At 32.1% G+C, this 23,643-nt stretch overlaps 1 pseudogene; it reads left to right on the top strand.

Moving 5' to 3' along the window:
- Nucleotides 1-5,762: 5,762 nt before the first annotated feature.
- Nucleotides 5,763-23,261, top strand: LOC142618894 (TMV resistance protein N-like; annotated as a pseudogene).
- Nucleotides 23,262-23,643: the final 382 nt, after the last annotated feature.

Here is a 23,643-nt window from a genome sequence, read left to right as displayed (position 1 = left end):
ACTATGATTACTACTTCTAAATAGAAAAAATCAATATCAACATACTTTTAGCAGATAACCATGAAGCTACACCTATTTTCCCACTTCCCATTTTTTTTTTGTTTTTTTTAAAGCCGATGACCCCTAAAAAATTACTATTATAAAGTTTAGAGTAAACTACGTATTTGGTTCCTATCTTATACATCATATTTCAATTTGATCCCTAACCTTTTAATTGTGTCAATTTGGTCCCTAACCTTTCAATACCGTGTCAATTTAATCCCTACAGTTATCTTTTAGATGAAAATTAATGACGTGTCTAATGACCAAAATAAAAAATTAGCTTCTATTGATGTGACAATAAACTAAAATTTTATTTTGGCTGTTTGCTATGTAAGAAATTTTCATCTAATATATAATGGTAAAGACTAAATTGACACGACACTAAAAGATTAAGGATCAAATTGACATAATTGAAAGGTTAAGGACCAAATTAAAATATGGTGTAAAGGTTAGGGACTAAATATGTAGTTTACCCTCAAGTTTAATATAACCTTAGTATACAACACATAATATAACCAGTTGTTTTAATTGCTGGACTTCAGTGTATTGTTCTTGTTTAATTGGTTGGTAGTACCAATGAGCTAAGTAGTAAGGAGTTTTTTTTTTGTTGATGGGAAGTAGTAAGGAGTTGTGTCATATGTTTAATGGTTGCTCCACCAAACCAAAGTGACCAACTTATTAGTAAACTTATTATAAAGAATAGAATTCGCTAAAAAGCATTATGAAAAGAATCTAAAATTGTTCAACAGTTTAATTTGTTAAAATTTCGCCTTCGCCTCAGTATATAAGTTTCATGGTCAGATAATATTTTTGTTTTTATTTTTTTAATAATTCTTAGAGATTTCACGTTATGAAAATCATGAAAATAATAAAAAGTCAGTAACTTTGATATTTTTAATTATTTTAGGAGTGGAGTAAGTGGAAGGAAATCAAAGAAAGCTCAATTATCTAGTCGCAACAATCGACTAATTTCCGATCAATTTTACTCTACTCCCTTTCCCTCCCCTCAATTTAAAGGAGCAATAAAAGTCAGATAATATATTATTTTGATTTTAGAAATTTTACATGATCTCTTTCTATATATATACATATATATATATATATATATATATATATATATATATAATTTTAAAAAATATTAAAATCATATTGTGTCATTTAAAAAATTAATTAATTTTTTTCTTTTTCAGCTTCTTGGAATAACACTTATTTTCCTGCTTGACCACTGGCTAACCTAAAAAAAAAGTAATTATTGCATATAAATTTTAAAAATATTATGATTTTTTTATCCTTAAAACATATTTGTGACATTGACCATCTTAAAATTTTTTAGACTCAACATAATTAAAAAATAATTAATTGAATTTAAAAAAAGATCTCTAAATAAATTTGTTACTAGAAATAAACCAGTTATGACAAAAAACTTTAGTCCACTAATCTCACAAGTAAACAAAAAATTTATATAAAAAAATTGTTAGAATATAATGAAATGATACAACAGGAAGTTGAGAATAAAAAATAATTATAATGATGTTCAAATAGATTGTAATATAAAAATTCTTGATAATAACATCAAAATATAAGAAAAATAAATTTTAAATAAAAAATTATTAATATTTAATAGAGATTTAAATAATAAATAAAAAACTCCTTTTAAAATAACACGTTTGGCCTCAAATAGCTTGAGCCAGCCTGTATATAGCATTAAACAAATCAATAGATCTTTTCTTGGGTCTATCTTTTTTCTTGGGTCCGTCTAAATTAATTATGGAATTCACCATTATCATGACGTCACTTTTTCTTATTTAATCATTGTCATGATGTTACATAATTGCTTCAAATAATCGTCAATGACTTATTTCTTAAAATATATATATATATATATATATATTTATTTTGATAGGATCCAAAAGATACGTTGCTATGACTAGACTTATTTACCTTATGAAAATCATAAAAAGCATAAATAAAGTTATAATTTTGATAAATAGAGGAAGGAAAATAGGGTGAAAAATATTGTTTTTTACTGTTCGTTTGGGGAAGGAAAATAGGAAGAAGAGAAAACTGGGGAGAAAGTTTTCTCTCCGGGTTCACATTTTTTTTCCTTCCAAATCGGAAAGAAAATCTGGAGAGAAAAATGTTATGGTAGCACTTTTACAAAAATACCCTCTTCCCACATTTTTTTTTTCAACGTTCTCTTCTCTTTCTTTTTCTTTTTTTCCTTTTTTTTTTCAACGTGACCTGATCTTCAACGTTCTTTTTTTTTTTTTTTTTTTTTTTCAACGTTCAGGTAATGTTTCTCTTCTTCTCAACATGACCTGAACGTTTTTTTTCTTCTCAACGTGACCTGAACGTTTTTTTTTCTTCGACGTAACCTAATCTAATTTTTACATTATAATAATAAAAATAAAAATTTATATATATGATGTGATAAATTTTATATTATGTAATGAATATAAATAAATATATTTCTTATATATTATGTAACAAGAGTATAATAGTCAATTTATATAAATTACATTTTTCATCCTTTCATTTTTCTCTCCAATCGAACAAAAGAATTTTCCACCCTCCTACTTTTCCACCCCTCCAACCGAACATACAAGAGGGAAAACTAATTATTTTCCATCCTCCCACAATATTCCATCCTCCCACTTTTCCACTCCTCCAACCGAACGGACCCTAAGAGTCAATCCGGAAACTTCGAGGAACTTTCCTAAGCTCTCTAACATGAACAAAACTCAACACTTCATTAATGTACAAACCATTATTGTCCACAAGTTCTCGATCCGATAGGTATTACACTGGGTGCAATTCACCTTCCTTTGTCTCACAATTTTTTTTTCACATTTTACTTCTCCTAAATCTTTTCTTAACGTTTTTTTAATCAATGATTGAGATTGAAAGTTGCTTGTTTACAACTATCAATCTCAACTATTTATAGTAATTGCACTAATGATCTCAATCCATGCTGGCCACCAAGAAGTAAATTCCAATCATGAAGCTTCCTACAACTTTCCTCTCAACTCTTCAACTTAATACTAATAGTTTTCCTCTTCAATTATTGTCTCTCTATTTTTTTTTTTTTTTTTTGTCTTCTCAGACTATGAAACTGAGCACAAGGAAAGTTTTAGTTAGGTATATAATTTTCCCAAATCACAGTGTCAATCTCTTTGTTCTTAATCACATAGGGGTCTAAACCTAATCATTTATCATATTTTTAAAATCGGTTGATAATCATCTCTCTCTTGAAGCCACTCAATCAATCCAAAAATAACAATTAAAAATTAAATACATTCTTATAAAATAAAGTGACTAGGGTCTTATAAAACGGAGTCTTATAAAACGGATCTAGCTAAGGTAGAAGCATTGCCTTACAGTATCTTCATCATACATTGTCCTAGTGAAAGGTATGAACTTTGTACAAAAGGGAAAAGATTAATGGCAACATCACTCACAAAGTTCAAAAAATGACAAATTGTGCAGTTATATACATACTTTGCAGTCTACAAAGAAATAAGCCCAATATAATCCTACTTGGTGAAATTTTTACTTTTTACCTCATATAAATGTAAAAGTTTTTCTCTAAAATTTGAAAAATCGACAAACAATTCAATGAAAAAAATGGAACCAATGACAACACTTCATGAAAAGGCATGGAACAGATTAATTTGCTATTACCAGCCTGGATTTTTTGGACACCCTTTCATTAATTGGCATGTTCAATTTTTTAAAGAACAATTAGGTTATTTGCCGAATGATCCTAGTATTCATTTTAAAGAAGCATAGTCATCAATTTGAAATGGTAAAGATTCTTCAGTTGATGTTAAAGCAACTCTAATATCAATGATCTTGATGTCGGCTATGAACTTTGCTTGCTTCTAATTCTCACTTTTTTTTCTCACATTATTTGTTCTTAAATAAATGTCTAAGTCACCCTATATGTGTACTTTTTTTCTCAAATTATTTGTGACCTGAAGTGCATAGTTATTTTGCACTCTGTTTATATTAAATTAATTAGTGGTTGTTGTAAGTGCACAATTGCGCCTGGACCCAAAAACACACGTGGGCTCAGGCCCAATGAGCTTTAAACAATGAAATTTGTAGAGGTGGGCTCGCAATCTAGTTTAGTGATATTTGAAACTTGATGAACAGGCTAAAATATTACAGTATTTGCAAATAATAAACAAACGGGGCAAAATAAACCTCTTCGGACGTAAGCCAAGGACAAATTATATATTATTTCTCTTTTTTCTCTCAAAGGTCACAGTTCTTAATATTTGTCTCTCCCCTTTCTTTACTCTCTTTTCTCCTTAAATACTTCTTCTTCTTCCCTCTTTATCCACGTGTAACACAAATCACCCTATTAGACATCTGTCCCATCCACCACCCTCTGGAAGTCTTTAAATTATAGCAAGAAGGCTGACTTCTACTATTCAGGGGTCACTCTCCCATTAATGCGGCCAGGGAGGTAGGTGCAGGGTCTTTAATGTGGAGGTAGCAGCCTTTTTCTAGGATATTTCTCTCACACCGTTGCGTCTGGAGGGTGCTTAAATCTCCCTCTTAACCAACGGTTTTTCCAGAACTCTGCCTTGATCTTTTTGGCGAATCCTAGGGTCATCGTGGGTCTGTCTGAAGAGATATTCGTCCTCAGACGAATCCTCGGACTCTGGACTCATGGGCCGACCTACAGTTCTAGGAGGTTTTTAGTCTAAAACAAACTAGCGCCCATCAACAAAGCCCAAGGCCCAAACACTTACTTAGGTCCTTTTAGTCCCCACAGTTGTATTACTTATAAAGTTTCCAGATTTCACTAAACATTTAAATAAAAATAACTTTATAATTTTTCAAAAAAAAATTAGAACAGGACTTCTAGAAAATTACGTAGAATGTGTAGCAGTAATTGTCATCTCATTTCTCATAAAGCCTAAACAATACTTTACTAATTAACTGAAACTTATCTTTCTTCTCTTTTCTTAATGGGAGAGTAAATTACTTGCATATAGCTCTAATTAAGTTCATCCCATGTCTCACAAGAGCACAAATTAGGTACTCTCGGAGCACGGAGAATGGTGCTCCCTCCTCTCACATTCATGGTAGGGTCTGTTCATTAAATTCATGGTGTGGTCCACTATGAATGTAAGAGAAGGAAGCACCATTTCATTATACTCTGAGACTACCTAAGAATTTCCCGTCTCACAATATCACATGTTCGAAAATGGTTTTGCTCCATTAGATAATATTTCTAAAATAATTGGTCAATGCAAGGTCAACACACACACCAAAAAAAAAAAAAAAAAAAAAAAGAGCACCGAAAGTCCATAGAATTTACCTCTCTCCATGAGAAAATTTCCCTGGAAGTGGAAGTGAGCCCCACTTGGAGGGTAGAATTTTCCACCGAAAGTACTGGCATTTAATATTTATTGACGATAAGCTTTTCAACTTTCCACGTACAAAACTGGTATTTAAAAATAAAATAAATAAAAAAGTTTTCCGCTAGAGCATTTATGCAGTCCACGATGAAATGAAATTGAAGAAAACAATATTAACAAACTTTACAGCGGATAACCATGAAGCTAAACCTACTCTGTTTAAATAAATAAACAAACGAGTGTTGTTGACTGAAAACAGAGGATGTGAGTCCCCCTCTTCTCTTTCACAAACACACAAATAATAGAGGCCATTCCCTTATTAAAAAGGCAATTACATAATAGGATCTGAATCCGACATTGTTTCCAAAAAAATTAAAAATATCTCTAAACAAAACTTTATACTAGTTACCAGCAACTTACTCATTCTTCTCTTTTATTTTCTTTATGGAGTAAGTTACTTGCATATAGCACTAATAATTACGTTCATCCCACATGCCCCACATCTAAAAGAAACCAAAAAGCAAAGTCAAGAGTAAATGCATTTAATAAGTCGGTGGTAGTAAGGATAAAAGAAGACATTGGAATATTTTTTTTCCTCATACAAAGGTGAGAGCATTGCCTAAGCACAATAACAAATACTACAAAATAAGAAAATTTTCTATTACAACTCTATTCAGGAGCGTTGTTTCAAGAGGTTTTAGAGCTTTACTTCACGACAGCCAATTGCTGCAGTTCTCCATATCCGTAAGTTCTTACTCTTCTACTTCTTGCTCGTATTCATGTCTTTTGTTTCTCTCCTTTCACTCCCTCTCTGAAAAAAAAGAAAAAGAAAAAAAAAACACATCGAATCGTTTTTTCTTATTCCTTGAACTATTTTCCTATTATTTATTTTCTTCAGTTTTAATTGATACCTAATCTATGCTCTTATATGGTTAATTCCTTACAATTTGGATGAGAAAATGTCTAATCTATTGGTGATGTTCTTATATACCAAACACAATCTTAGTGGGTGTTTGTGTCTAGTGAAGCATTTATGCTGTTCACATCACAATAATTCTGTAGAGATAGTCATAGAACAAAGCAATATGAATAGAATTTTTTTTTTTTTTTAATGAAAATATGAATAGAACTTTATAGTTGGTCAAAACGAGATATATATATATATATATATATATATATATATATAACTTATATAACTACCACCAGGAGGTTATTCTTTCCTCTTTTTGGGAACGCTGAGTGTGTTGACACTTGACGGTATTTGTCATCAAATCTTTACTCCACAAAAGTACTTACCTGCGAGAGATACAATTTTAGGCCCCAATATTACAGCTGAAGTCAATTTTAAGCTAATTACATAATTAAGTCCAATTGTTTAAGTCATTAGCCAATAGAAATATGTGTGGACATTAAACACAACAATAAATCCCAATCACAACACAAACACCCCACACAGTGTTTTCAAAGAGAAAACCCCGAAATCTGGGCAAAAAAACTCTCAAGATCTGTAGCACCAAACAATCCACTAAACAAGAATAGTTGCAATACAAATCACTTAACAAAACTTGGTAAGTTAAGTAATGACTATAAACTTGAGCCTCCAGCAACAACTAGCAACTAATTTCTCAAATCTTTTTTTTAAGTTAGTCTCTGGATCTGTGAATTTAACCACCAATATCAAGACAAAGTCTCCTTAGCCACTCAAAGGCCCCTTAGAGATTTAGGGATTGCTTCAATGTTTGGTAGAGTAGTTTGAGTAATGTTGTTTGAGTATTTTTGATATACATGTGAAGGAAAAAGTGTGTTGAAATGTGTGTAAGTGTGTTTAAAATGTGTTGTTTTGTGTTTGAGTATGCTTACCAAACGGGGCCCAAATAGCACCAAGAACTTAAAAGGTTTCTTTGTGCGTATTGGATTTAGTCTCTTCAAATGGAATTGGCAATTAAAGAGGGAGAAGTTTGATAGAATTGAGAAGGTCTTAGCTCTAGGCTTTTAGGTCACTCCACAGCTCTTCAATATAGAAATTGGGTTTAAAATTTTGTGAGAAATTGGGCTCATAAAGTGGAGTCTAAGGGTCCGTTTGGTTGGAGGAGTGGAAATTAAAGTGGAAGGATAGAAGAAATTTAGTTTTCTCTCTTGTATGTTTGGTTTAAGGGGAAGAAAAGTGGAGAGATGAAAAACTCATTTACTGGGATGAGAAGAAAAGTGAAAAGATAGAAAATAAAGTTTGTATAAAATTTCTCTCATACCCCTATTACATAATATAAAAAATAATTTCCTTCCAATCATTAAAAAAATACTTATTATCAATAAAAATTTAAAGAATAACATATTATAAAAATTAATATACTATTAATATTATATTATTATTTTTTGCTATTTTATTTATATATAACAATTAGAGGTGCTTTCTTAAATAATAATATATAAAAAAAAGAGTGAAAGCCCCCCATTTGATAACACCACCGTTGATTAAAAAAAGGGAAAAACAAAAAGCCAAAAATGCAAAAGCAACTGTTTAAAGCTTTGAATAAAAATGCAATACGAATTCAGAAAAAGAAAAAAGAAATAAATAAAAGAAGAAGAAGAAGAAGAAGAAGAAAAAGAAGAAGAAGAAGAATAAAGCAAGACATTGAAAATAAAAAAAAGAACACAATGTGAACGTAATTCAATGCATAAACAATATGCATAGTCGTTACACTGAAAAGAGGGGTAAATCTAGTATTAGGCTAGCATGGTGTTTTCTCCCAAATTGGGGATAAAACATTTTGGTGGGCTCAGGGAAAAAATACTCGAGCCCTACCAATTTTTTTTTCCTCTTCTCCCTCTAACCAAACAACCATCAAAAGTGTTTTCTCTCTCTTTTTCTCTCATTTTTTTTTTCATCCTCCCTAAAATCCACCCAACCAAACATACCCTAAGGGCCCATTTGGATTGAAGGAGGAATGAGGGCGAATAGAGTAGATTTGGCTGAAAATAGGCTAATAAATTATAACTAATTTCTCTCGAGTTTTGAGCAGTGAGAGGCGACAAAGAGGCAAGGATGCTGCCTCAGGCTTTCAGTAATAATTTAAACACTTTTTCCAATAAAGTATTACATTTTATATAATATACTTCAATTATATTCCAAAATTTTAAATCTATCAAATCTAATTATCAAAATACCAAAATTAATCAAACTAAAAAAAAAAAGAATATAAAATAAACTCATATACATAGTGGGTTGGGTTGGGTTATATGGGTTGAAAAAATTATAAACTTGACATGACTGAAGGCTCCAAACATGTCTTTTTCCCAAAAAGAAAAAAAAAATAGAAATAGAGTGCAAACAAAGTAACCTTTGTCTTTATCAACGATCTGAAGTGCAATATTAGGTAGCAGATAAAAGAAAAATAAAGTAATTATGCACTGCTTGTACCTTTCTTCAGCTACTTTACACATATTGCTTATACTAAATTAATTAGTGGATGTATTATTAGTCATAAAGTTTCCAGATTCTACTAGGGCATGTTTGGTTCACTGAAATATGCCCTTAATATAATACACATTACGATTATGTGATATTAAAATTTTTGGTTTATTTAATTTTTTTTAATATTACTATAATTTAAAATTACAAAATATATCACATCACCTTAGTCTTATCACATTCCTAAACAATGTAATATTGTATTCTTGTATTGAGATTACATTAATGTAAGATTACAATAACGTAATATTACGGTGTAATATAACATCACAGCGAACCAAAAGCCCCTTAAGCGTTTATGAGTGTCACATCACGATCAGTGGCATTTGGAATATATAGAAAGATAGCAATATGAATAAAACCTTATAGTTTTTTTTCTTTTAAGTGAATAGAACTTATTGTCCCGTCTCAAAAAAAAATCTTTATTGTTGATAAAAAAAATCAATATAAATACTATAAATACGACTTTATAGCCGCCAGGAAATTCCTTGTCATCAAATTTCCACTAAAGCACTCAAAAATAAAAAAATTTCACTAAAGCAAGTAAAAAAGCTAGAGAAAGTAATATAAAGTATAAACAAAACTTTAGTTAAAATTTAAAAAGACCGAATGAGATTTGGTTCAATTGCAAACACATTCCCTGCACTTTTAATTTTGTATTGACCATTTTATTTCGGTAATGACAAAATTCTTATTTCAAGTAATCATGTATAGTGCACGTGACCATTTTATTTTATAATCATTAAAAAAATTATTGTTTGTAACGAATTATAATAATAAAAATTCTTTCTAAATTAAAGTTTAATAAACAAATTCTTGAAATGCAAACTGGCGGTATTGGTTTGAGGGCTATTTGTATTTGGTGGCGTTTCCATGGATTTATGGGTCATTACTGAAAGCCTTAAGGTGTATGATACAAAATTAAAAGCACAGAGGATGTGTTTTGAAATTGACCCAAACCTCGGGGATATTTATGCAAATTGTTTGTCCTCTTCGCCAATCTATTTTCATTTCAAGTACTTTGTTTCTTCAATTTTGCCTGATTGTACTTTTTATGTAATTTTTGGTTCAAGATTTTCTAGGATAATTTCAATGGCTTCCATGAGCACTGGAAGAGCCTTCTCACCATCATCATCTTCTTCTTTTACACCTCGATGGAAATACGATGTGTTCCTAAGTTTTCGAGGCAAGGATACCCGGAATAATTTTACAGACCATCTATATTTAGCTTTGAAACAGAAGGGTATTTTCACTTTTAGAGATGATGAAAAACTAGAGAGAGGAAAATCAATTTCACCAGAGCTCTCAAAAGCAATAGAAGAATCAAGGCTTGCTATTGTCATATTCTCAAGAAACTATGCATTTTCTACATGGTGCCTAGATGAACTTGCAAAGATCATTGGATGTGTGAAAGAGACGGGAATGACAGTTTTACCAATTTTTTATAATGTGGATCCATCTGATATACGAAAACAAATCGGAACTTTTGCAGAAGCTTTTGCTAAACACGAAGAACGTTTTGAGAAGAACATAAAGAAAGTGCAGAAATGGAGAGATGCTTTGAGAGAAGCGGGCAATCTCTCTGGGTGGCACTTACAAGATAGGTAATTTAATTTGAGATATATTTTTCTTCCGTATGTGTCAAACATATCTCCCTATATTTACCATGTGAATTATACTGCCAAACATATACACAAGATTTTGACCATAGTATATTCCACATTTAATATGTGAACATTATATTTCTTATGTAATCTATACTATATCAATAAAATAGGATTTTTTTACTCAAAAAAAAAAAAGGATTTGATGGTTTCGCTTTTAATTTAGGAAAACAATATTCATTAAATAATAAGAAATAAAATTATAGAATTTTAAAGAACAAAATATCATGACCTTAAATGTCGGATAATAATAATAAAATGTTGGAAAGTGTGAGAAAAACACAGAGGTATAAAGAGGTGGTTATCTCTTAAAATCAAACTATCCATACATACATATAAAGTGGAGGAGTTAATGATAGTTATAAAAATTAGGGAAAATAACAATTTATTAAAAAAATATCTCCAAATAAGCTTTTTACTAACTTGTAACTCTACATATTCATGGACACATTTAAGAATAAATACAATTAGATAAATATTAAACATTCATATCTAAGCTTAATACAACTGATATTCATTTTAGTATTTTTGTTAATTCTTTAACAATACTTTGTAATGATAACTTTGAATAGAGTATGCACATTTTTTATTATGAATTCCTTGATTTTATTTTTTATTTTGAAGAAAAGGTAATTTGACTATTTATATACTTAAGTTTGATTTACTTTTGAACGTAATTTTTGTTAATTTTAACAGAATGAAATTACTTAATGTTTAAAATTTCAAATAATGAATATGTTATGAAAATTGAGTTGATATAAAAATATAAAGAAGATAACAACCAATTCTTTAGAACACTATAGAATTTTTCATTGACATTTATGCATGAATTAAAAACAAGTTTTAAGGCCAAAAAGTTCAATTCAAAAAGTCTATATTTTACCCACAATAGAAAACTCTAAAACAAATAAATTCAATCTCAAAATCAAAGCACATAGTAATCCATCTTATCTCCAAAATCAACCTGGGTGACTCATAGTATGTTAATAAATTCAATAGATGTTAACATAAAAATTAGCTATGTATATAGAAACAATAGCTCAAATCATATGAATAGCAAAGAATAAACTTAGTATCACAAATAAGACATTTAAGATGTCATGTCATGTGTATAGTCCCTACAGGATGGGTCACACCCACATACTGCCCCCATCGATAGGGTCACTAGAAAATAAACAACTGCCAATTAAAATCACAACATCACAACTTCCACAACACGAACAAATTATAATCCGGATAGTGTACAAAGATCAAATGAGTTTCACAAATGCAATAGCAATAGCTCAAAGATATAAGAATGGAATTTGAGATTAAAAGGGTCACATGAGATGGTACAATGTGTAAAGAAAATGGCAATGAGTTGAGGACACTAAAAAAACATGGAAATTTATCAAGAATGAACTTTTAAATGGGTTCATCAATGAATATGGTAAAACAAGAGGAATAGTGTGTAAAGTCCCACTTATATATTTGGATCCATAAAAACCTCAAGAGGAGAGATTGTTATTTATATAAATGTATGGGAGGAGCGTCATCTTGATTCTTGATAAAACTTGAGGAATGTTGGTGGAATTTACTCTAATTTTAATTATTATAGTATATGTATGATATGATTTTGAGATGAGCTTATATATATAATATCTAATTTTAATGTGAATGTTTTGGTGCCAATAACTAAATGACTAATTGTTATATAATTCTAAAACTCTCATATATTGTACCAAATATATAATTTCAAATATATATCTTATAATTTCACATGGAATGATTTTTTTTAAAGATAGATTTGAGTCAAAAGTTATTTCAAATTTTGTTATTTTTAGTCAATAGTAACTTATTAAGGGCACAAATCGAAACAATTAAAAAGGTTAATGGTTTTCGTTGAAAATTTTAGAAATTGAAGGTTAATTTGAAACCAATCCAAGCTTTATGGGAATTATGTAATTTATAATTCTAACACAACTCCTAATTAGATTAATATTCTGACAATCAAAATAATTCCGCTATTAGATCACACGTTCTAGTAGGTGTAATTTTAAGTTGGCTTTCCACTGTTCAATGGCCAACAAGGATAATGACCGTTGCTATCATAAGAAATAGGATTGGATGATGACATTAAATTTCCTCATTTCTAAATATTTTGCAGCTGCTCTCTTCCCTCTCTTTTGTAGGCTTTCTTCTTCTTCTTCTAATTGTATAGTTAAAATACGGGTAGTTCTTTGGATTTTGGCTTGAAGCATTCATTTACATTATTATCAAAAAAAATAAAAAAAGAGGCATTCAATTACATAAATTCAACCCAATTTCAGATTTAACCAACTAAACTTAATGCCACATGTCTACATAATTTTTTTGTTGGATATATCCTGTCCTTGTAAATTCAGATTCACAACTTATTGTTCTCTCTTCTTTGTAGGTCTGAGGCAGAATGTATCGAAGACATTGTGCAAGTGATATTAAATATATTGAGAAATACATTCTCAGCACATACAATGGGACTAATAGGAATAGAATCCCGAGTGGAGAAATTGAAGTCATACTTAGCTATAGAGTCAAATGATGTTCGCATTATAGGAATTTGGGGGACAGGAGGAATGGGTAAGACAACTCTTGCAAGAGTTGTTTATAGTATGGTTTCCAATCATTTTGAAGCTTGCTGTTTTATTGCTAATGTTAGGGAAGAATCTAAAAAATGTGGTTTATGTAAGTTACAAAAAATACTTTTGAAAAAACTTTTGATGCTAGAAAAATTGAATCTACAAGATGTCGATGATGGAGTTCAAATGATCAAGAATAGGTTACATAACAAAAAGATTCTTCTTGTTCTTGATGACGTAAATGAATTAGACCAATTGAAGAAGTTAGCTGGGGAGCATTGTTGGTTTGGTTCAGGTAGTAGAATTATGATAACAACAAGAGATAGGCATTTGTTGGTGAATCATGAAGTAAATGAAATATATGAGGCTGAAGTGTTGAATCATGATGAAGCTCTTAAACTTTTTAGGTTGAAAGCTTTTAAAAAGGACCATCCGGCTGAAGATTATGAAAAGCTATCTCAAGCTTTTGTAGATTATTCTAAGGGGCTTCCTTTGGCCCTTGAAGTTTTGGGTTCTTTCTTGTTTAGAAAAAGCATTGATGAATGGAAAAGTGGACTGGATAGGCTCACCAAATTTGGTGAAAGAAGAATTCTCAATGTGCTTCGAATAAGTTTTGATGAACTACAACCACCAGAGAATGAAATTTTCTTATATATTGCATGCTTTTTTAATCACAAGAATCAAGATGAGGTCATAAAAATACTAGACTATCTTGGGCTTTGTCCTACATATGCATTAAGTGTTCTCATTGATAAATCTCTAGTAAAATTGCATGAAAATAAATTGTGGATGCATGATTTACTACAAGAATTGGGCAGAGATATAGTTCGTCAAGAGTGCCCTAAAGACCCTGGAAAACGTAGTAGATTGTGGTTGTTTGAAGATATTGACAATGTGTTGACAAAAAATACGGTAAGGGGCTATTGAAAGAAACTAAGCATATATCTTATTTTATTATTCAACTTAATTTCTTTTATAAAGAATGATATGGAGTTTAAATTATATTAGTCGAGTAATAATATAATACATTTTATACTAATCCCTCTTATTCTTATTAATAGGGAACGGAGGCAATTCAAGGCATAGTACTAAAGTTGCATGAACCAAAAAAGGTATATTGGAATCCTGAAGCCTTTTCAAAGATGGGAGATCTAAAATTGCTTAAAATTTATGGTGTTCAACTTATGCATGATCTCAAACATCTTCCTAATAGCTTAAGGGTTCTTGATTGGAGAGGGTACCCTTCAAAATCGTTGACATCAAGTTCCCAATCAAAGGTAATTTAGGTACCCTTATACTACTTTTTTTTATATATATAATAAGTTTGTTTGTAGAAACTAATTATTTTACTCTCTTTTTCTTTTTTGTCTTTTAACAGAGTTTTGAGAATTTGAAATTCATTGAGCTGAGTGAATCTCTAAAACTTATTGAAGCCCCAGACATCATTGAAATCCCAAATCTTGAGAGTTTGGTTCTTCAAGATTGTAAAAATTTATGTAGGATTCACCCATCAATTGGAATTCATAAAAAGCTTACTATTCTTAATTTAGATGGGTGCAAGAACCTCAGATGTCTTCCAAGCAAGTTTGAAATGGAGTGTCTCACGGAACTTAGACTTTCTGGTTGCTCAAAAATAACAAAAATTCCAGAATTTGGGAGAAACATGAAACGTGTACGCAGCCTTTATTTGAGTGGTACTGCGATTACAACACTACCCACGTCAATTGAGCATTTGACTGACCTTTTTTTGTTGAATTTAAATAATTGCAAAAATCTTGTGCATTTACCTGATACCATTTTTAATTTAAAGCGGATTGCAATAGTCAATCTTGAGGGATGCTCAAAACTGGATAGACTGCCAGAGAACCTAGGGAATGCCGAAAGTCTAGGCCTATTGTATTTGAGCAAAACTGCTATAAGAAAGGTCCCTTCTTCCATTGGTCTCTTAAAACATCTTGATTTGCTAGATTTCACAGGATGCAAGGGGTTATCATCTAATAAATCGAGGTATGAGTTCCTCCCGTTTTTTTCAATGCCAACAATTCCTCATCCCATCGACTTGCTATTATATTATCTTCTCTATCAGGTGCGTCTCTTTTGTGCCAATTGCATTTAGATAACTGCAATCTCAAGGAAATCTCCAATGATATCGGTTCCTTATTCTCTTTAAAATGGTTGGTTCTAAGTGGAAATGATTTTGTTTGCCTTCCGGAAAGCATCATTCAACTTTCAAATTTGGAATGGATGGACTTGAATAATTGCACAAGTCTTCGATCATTGCCAAAGCTTCCATTGAATCTTGAACGCGTTGAGGCAGAAGGTTGTATCTCACTGGAAATGTTACCAGATCCATTAAAACCAAGCGATTCATTGGAACCATCTCTCAGTCTTAAAAATTGCTTTCAATTGGCTGACAATCTAAGCTGCGTAGACTGGTTTATCTCAGGGATAAAAAAATCCCTCAAGCTCTCTCCCTCTCTCCCTCTCCGATTCCCAAAATCCCAGCCTTCTTATCCATGTGTCATTAAAATTTCTATTCCTGGAAGTGAAATTCCTGAGTGGTTTAGCCACCAAAGCATGGGGAATGAAGTGAACATAAAACAACCTTTTCATTTGTGTAAGAACGTGGGAATTGCTATTTGCGTTGTGTTTTGTAGGAATGATGATTACTATCCCAATCTTAGTTATTCGTTGATAGCAAATGGAAAAAGAATTCATATTGAAAACTCTAAATCATTCGACAAGGTTTCATCAGATCACGTTTCGCTAGCCTATGTGGTTCCTAAATTCTTCGACAAGGAATCAAATAAATTATTGTGGGAAGGAGAGGTGAATGGATTCAGTCAGATTAGAATTCAAATTAAAACCACAGATTCAAGAATGAAGATAAAAAAATGGGGGATCCGTATGATACACAAGAAAGACATAGAAGATCTTGATCGAACAATGGTCCAGTACAGCAACAACAGCATCACTCCTTATGATGGCATGGATGTTCTCCATCATAATTTTGACAATTCGTCAGTGGTAGTGGAATGTCACAAAGTCAAGCACAGTCGTGATGATTACAATGGGGCTGAACCCAGTGGAGAAAGAAGCTCAAAAAGGATTAAAAGGCACACAGAAACCAATGGTAACTCTGATTCTGAGGAGTCAAGTGAGTACATGGACTGTGATGAGGAGTTAAGGGATTGTGAAGAATCTAATGAACGAAACCCTGATGGTTAATCAACTTTTCAGTAAGTCACTGTCTTTCCCCTGTTGGTTTCTGCGTTTTCTTTTTCTTTTAGTGTACATTTTTTAATGGATTGCCCACCACATGTTTGAGTAGAGTTGTCAATGAGACTCCTAGTGGTTTGACAACAAAGAATGGCAAGAAAATGCTTTTGTTGGTGTTTTAAAAGCATGCTTTTAATGTGATTAAAAGTGAGTAAACATCAAAATTGGAAGTTTTTGCTGCCAAATCTCATCTTAAATAGACATATCTTTTTCCTTTGCATTTTCTTACCTAGACTTTTTTTTTCCTATTCTATTTTTTCCTCCCCAGACATTTAGGAGCTTAACAGAATATATATAATGTCAAGTTTGAATGGAAAGGGTGCTATAGCCTATCACATGTATTGCCTCCATCTGTAATATAATTACCTCATTTATCTATGATATTAATACTTTAAAACTCATTTTATAATTGCTTTTTAATTATGGAAGTGTTTGACATATGATTATTGTTCTTTGGCTCTTGATATTCTTGAAATTTTCCAGGTTGTTTCGGATCATAACCAAGTTCAACCACCCATGCCCATCTCACATGTTCATCTTTATAGTAATTAGACCCAAGCAGGCAAGCAAGTATTTAACAAGATTGAAAATGGGAGAAGGTAGCATGCTTAGATTCGTAAACCCCACTTTACTTGTTATTGTCGTTTTGATGCATTACACCTACAATTTAAGTTTTGTCACATTTTTGTCATTGTTTTGCCATTTTAGCCTGATTTATTACATCTCATAGTAAATTGATAATATACCTTTATAGACATCCAAGTATATACATATGGTTCTAATTTTTTTGCATGTCAACAAAGGGGTGTCCTATGAAATTGTTTAGGTTCTGTAAATGTTGTAGCAGATGTGCTAGTCAAAGATACTTTTAGCCGGGGTGGAATTCTGGATTCATTTGAAAAGTCTTTAGCCAAAATGATTCTAAGAGAATTTTACAAATTCATGTTTGTATTGCTGACAAGCTCATAAGGTCTCATTTTAAATCTGGTGCTTATTTGGTTGAAAAGGATAATGGCTGTTGCTTAGCAGAAATTGTAGAAACCATGCCGGCAGGTCCTTTTTTTATCTTACTAGCACAATCATAAGTGAAGACCTTGAGCATTGGAGCCATTTTGTAGGTTACAATCACCTTCTAAAATTATTGTCGTTCTTTGGAGGATTTTATTGAATTTTCTTCTTGTGAGGGCAGAATTGAGAAGACTTGTGAGGACTTTTTCCTGTGTGTCAAAGATGTAGAAACCGTAGACCTTATTTTTTTCCCTTGTCATCTAGAGAAATCTGGTTTGGTTTGATCTATCCATTAGAACTTATTTCATTCAGCCTTACTTGATTCAAGCATGGATGAAGAGAAATCAGGGAAATTTAGAGAACTTAAAGTACTTCTCGTTGTCTTTTGTCTCTATTTTATGGTCTATTTGGACTTATAGGAACAAGGCAACCGTGAAGAAAGAGCCTTTCTCTGCCACTAATGTGGCCAAGTTTTTTAAAAGTTTGTTTGATTTCAATGTGCAGGGTAACTAATAGTTCAAAAAATAAAGAAAAGCCTCAACAGCAGCAAGAAAAGCAAATCCAGACCTTTAGAGAGGGTTCAATTGCAACCAATCCTGTTGGAGGAGAGCTGCAAGGGTAGGGGATGGAACTAGGGGGATCCAATTTCTTTTTTAAAAATAGAGAATATGCATGTCCATAGCTGCTTGTGAGGAGTCAAGTGAGTGATTAGTGACCTGAGGTTTTTTCATTGGAAGGAATTTTGTGAAGTGACCCAGAAGGTTGATCAACGTTTTTCTCTCTATTGCTCGTAAGTCACCATCCTTCTAAATTCGAGTTTTGTTGGTTGATGCATCATCGCTTTCCCTTTCCTTTGGCATATACTTGTACTCTTTTGGGTTAATTTTAACTTCAAAAAAGTTTCTTGCTAGCTGTACCTTAGTTAATTATTAGCACTTATTCAAACTCCCTTCTAGTTTGTTTAATCAAAAAACACAAAGCAATACTCCTAGCTAATTTGATATGCATATAAAAAATTGAGTCTTATGAAAGAAATAATGATTAGGGCCATCTTGGTTTAGTGATTGTGTTACTTGTTTGTGCTGGTTGCCCCCTTGATGTTGGATCATTGGACTATTTCATGAGGTGAATCTGTCACATGCCAAGAGACAAAAAGATAAGTGCAGTCTGTTGTATGCTTTTTAATTTCTCTCGTCATTGTTTTAAAAATTTTCAAGGTGCAAAAACAATATATGCATGCCACTGCAAACATTACAATCGAAATTATTTTTTATCTCATTACATATCATATATGTAAAGTTATGCATAGATTGCAGTCAGAATGATTAGTCTAGCTAGGAGTAGCATCTAGCTTCCTCCCTAGTTGAAAGTTCTCTAAAGTTGTGTACTAACCTTCGACCAAAGAAAATGCTCTTTTTTTTTTCTTTTTCTTTTTTTCTGTTTAAGAGAACAGCTGCGTTTTCTGTTCTAGTTCTTGTTCCTTTTATTTTTGTTTTGCTTCGAAAATTCTTATTAATTTAAAGTATGACAACAGTTATATAACTTTTCCCCACTCCACTTGCTATATAGCTAAAGACAATCAGGATTCCAATTCTAAAATGTACAAACTTTACAATCAAATGTAGTTATAAAATTTAAAATCTTCAGCAACGAGGAACTTGATAATAACTTTTATGAGGAATTGATTTGGATATTTAAAATATCTGTAAAGAACAAATCATTAAAACAAGTTCTTGATACGTCCAAATATCAACATTATTGACAATTGATCGTATCGGAACTGATATTAGTCTTCCAAATATCAACATTGTTGAAGGTTTTTTAGGGTTGTTTACTAACTTGAAACCAAAGCAGATGCTCTTTTTCTAATTAAGAGAATAACTGATTTTTCTATTCATTTCTTTTTATTTTTTGCTTTTGCTTTTCTCTGAATTTTTATTATTTAAAAGTACGACAACAATCATAAAGTTACTAAAATGACTTGTATTAGCATGTTTGAGGACATTGTTATTGCAATTCTCATAATGCAACAATCGTTAGAATCAAATCATGGTTAGTGATGGTTCAAAATTTTCAACCATGAGGAGCTTGATCATAACTTACCTTATGGGGATTTAATTTTGATACGCAAAATTTCTTCAATGACCAAGTCATTACCACGTTCTTGATACATCCAAATATTGTCATGTTGTTGACAATTGATCAGTTCATTGATCAACAGAGAAAGGTCTGCAACAGCAGCAGTAATATTCTTGGTGAACTACTTAAACTATCAGCATTGGGAACCTAAACTTGTACCTATATGTTAATAGATTTGCCATCACCAACTAATTGAGAAGCTCTCACAGGAGACAATCTTCAAAGTTAAAAGCATTTAGTCCAATTTTATGTGTCACCAAAAAAATGTTGTGACTGACTGCATATTACTCAATTGTTAGACCTGTCTTGTCAGATCTGTGATTTACCATTAGAGTAGTGTATTTGGATCTATTACTAAATGACCTTAAGCCAACTGATGCCTTTATTCAATGTTGGGAAATCATCAAAGACTTCATCTTCCCATGTAATGCTTGTCAAGAAGAATTGGTAAGACCTTTATAATATTTGAATTTCATTTTTAAAGTGTCATATCTTTCTTCCTTTGATTTCTTATTTAGATATTTCTTTCATTCATTCTTTCTTCTCCTTCCTCTTTTACTTCAGAGATTTAGGAGTTTAATAGGTGCCCGTGACATATCTTTTTTCTCTTGTGCTTTCTTGTATATATAATTTAGTAGACAGGTACTACCACATGTAAGTGCCCCGTTACTTTTTAATAGTAATAGTTTGAAACTCTTTTTATATGTAGTACTGCTCTTTAATTGTTTAAGCTTTTACCAAATAAATTTTGTGCTATTTCCTCTTGATGTTCTTGAAGTTTTCTACCTTTTATACCTTTAACTCTAAATGAAATTATTGACTGAAATTTGTACTTACCCATATCAGATCACGAGCAGGGCAAAACTGTACATGCTCATTTCACAGGATAAAACAAACCAAAAGACTTATCTCGATAGGTAACTAAGCTTGGCTACCCTATCAAAGTGACTCAACTAGAATTAGAATCAAAGGATAACAGAAGTTAAACCTGAGCATACAACAAACTTAGCCATAAATTACTAACCTAATTCTCTGGTGCATATTCAATCAGGCAAGCAACTGTGCAGAAAAGGTTGAAAAATAAAGAAGGTATCCTGCTTTGATTGATAAGCCTTGCTCTAATTGTTATCGTTGTTTTGATGCGTTACATCCAGAATATAAGTTTTCATATTTTTCTGCTTGGTTGTCTTTTTAGCCTGATGTATTGTATTTTGTAGTGGAAAGATCCTACAGTTTCATTTTGATGTGTTTTGTCCAGAATTTAAGTTTAGTCGTGTATGTGTGTGTCAATCTTTTTCAATAATACTAAAAATATTATTTCGCTAGGTTATAAAACCCATGCTTTAGTAATCCCTCAATTAAGTCAAAATAAGCTACTACTATTAATAGGTATTTAAACTTATCTTTACACTTTGGGTTGAAAACAGGACCTGATTAGAGAGTTGTATTCTCCAGAAGTGGCTGCTCAAATTTTAGCTATCCCTATCTCAAGCTGTTAAGTTACTGATAAGCTGCTATGGCCACATACAACACAACATAGTGAGTGAAACCAAGTGTCTTGTGCAATGAGGAAGAGAACTTGGATCGTTTATTCCTAAAGCACAGTCTTGCTTGGGCCGTATAGCCTCAACACAATTGTGTTTGAGGGACGAGGGTGCAAAACAGTTACTCATGATGTGCTAATGCTCAGTAAAGTTTTGTTTTGTAGGTATGCACAAGCCTATGATGCACAACATGTTGATTAGAGAAACTACTAGAGTGTCCCAGGGCAAGTGTGTCCAGTCGTGGAAGGATGGCAAGTGTTGCTGACAGTTGAAGGGCACTGGCAGAGCAGGTGCAAATGGGTTTGTTTTGCCTATGTAGCTAAATCATGTGCTGGCAGATAATTTTTTGGCTGTTCCAGTAATGCTGTATGCAAACGAGTGGAAGCTTACTGTTTGAGGAGCATTTTTTCCAGGCTTGTATTTTTGGTTAGTGGAAGATTGGAGGACCTGTGTTTGGAAAAGAAGAAGGTTCCTTGGCAACTTGCTGCGCTGACTGAAGAACACAAGTGCAAGGGAGTTGGAGAACGCCAGTGGTGTACATTGGCTGTGCATGGGAGTCACTAATGAGGCTAAAGCCCAGGTTACTCTTGCTTCTAACTCTTTTATGAACATTTTTGGGGCTTGTAACTCTATTACTAGAGTTAACTTTAGTAGTCTGGATAATATATAGCCAATTTGTTTCAATAGTGGGACTTTAGAGTTACTTTCAGCAAAAACTGTTCATGTTTAGTTGATATTCTCCACATGTTAATAGATAGTCAAAATTGCCAATGAGCTGGGTAGCTCAAATGTTATTTTCTACCCCCTCAAATTTTATACCAACAGGTAATCACAAGGCTCATGAACCTGAGAGTTGCCTTGGAACGTCAATCAACAAGGCTAGCCAAATTTGGATAACAATGGTAAATTACTGATTCTCTCAAAAGTTTAAGCTATTAGGAAATTGTGAATTTAATCATTTAACCATAATTTTAACACTTCCTCTCACATGTGGACCTAAACCTCTTCCTAAAAAGTAGGGCCCAACTTGTGGGGTTTTTAACATTTTAAATTAAAGATAGAGTGGAGATAGGATTGAACTAAGGATCTCTTGCTCTTATAGCATAGTAAATTACATATTCACCTAAAAAGATAATAATTACTTAATTAGTAATTTATCAAAGAGTGGAGACAGGATTGAACTAAGGATCTTGTGTTCGTATAGTTGTAAGTCGCAACTCAAGAGTTATCAATAGCAAAGTTGAAAATTACTAGATTATAAGTGAATCTAGCTAAGGAAGAAGCATTGCCTTGCAGGCTTGCATTTAAAGTAGATAAAAAATTAGCTCACAGTTTCTCTTAGCATCTTCATCATACATTTTGTTATAGTGAAAGGTCTGAACTTTGTACAAAAGGGCAAAGATTAATGGCAACATCACTCAAAAAGATCAAAAATTGACAAACAATGCAATTATATATAATCCTATCTGGTGACATTTTTACTTTTTACCTCATATAAATGTAAAAGAAAACTAAAGTAATATGACCTGCTTGAACACTTTCTTCAGCTACTTTACACTGCTAATACTAAATTAATTAGTGGATGTATTAGTCATAAAGTTTCCAGATTTCACTAAAGCATTTGTACATGATACATCATGATGGAACCTTGATTGTGAATAGATAGATAGAAAGAAAGCCATACGAATAAAAAAAAGTTTATAGCTTTTCAAAAAATGTATTACGAGCAGGACTTATATAGCTTGGCACTAGGAAATTACGCAAAATGTGTAGGAGTAATTGTCATCAAATTTCCACTGCAGTACTAATCCAGTAAAAAAAAAAAAAGTTTTCATAAAAGCATGATAAAGTATATTCATCCCATTACCGCCACCACCAGCAGAAGATTTTGATTCATTAGAACCTACTCATGCATGTGTCTCACTCTCTCACATCTTTGAAAATAGTTTTGCCCCATTAGTTAATCTTCTTGAAAAATGGGTCAATGCAAGGTCAACACAAAAATTTAAACTTTGACTTGGAACACAGGACCTGGTTAGGAAGCTATACTCTCCTGAAGTAGTGAAGTGGCTGCTCAAATTTTAGCCACCCCTATCTCAAGGTGAGGAGCTACTAATAAACAAATGTCACCTCAATGTAACACATGGTGATATCAAAATTAAGCTACTGTTGAAAGTAGGGGGAATTCAGGTAATGGATTCTCATTGGAGGGTCATAGCTCTTAGATGGAGACGTCAGTAGGAATTGAAGCTTCCTTTGAAGTTAATAATTGCTATGTGGAAGTTTGGCATGAGGACTTACTGATTAAAGCAAAATAGTGAAATGAAACATAGTGAGTGATAGAAATTGTGTGAGGAAGAGGAAAACTTGGTTCATTTATTCTTGAAATGCAATCTTGCTTGGGCTGTATTGTTTGGATAGATTTGAGCCTTAGAACTGAGTTCATTTCTCCCTGCTCTTTGAAGCGGTGGTTGGCTCAGTGGATGGAGGATCCAAATTTTCAAAAATAGGAATATATTATGTTCTCTA

Source organism: Castanea sativa, chromosome 12 (genome assembly GCF_040712315.1).
Source record: "Castanea sativa cultivar Marrone di Chiusa Pesio chromosome 12, ASM4071231v1".
Lineage (NCBI taxonomy): Eukaryota > Viridiplantae > Streptophyta > Magnoliopsida > Fagales > Fagaceae > Castanea > Castanea sativa.
Note: the sequence above shows the minus strand (reverse complement) of the source record. Positions and strands in the feature narration are given on the sequence as shown.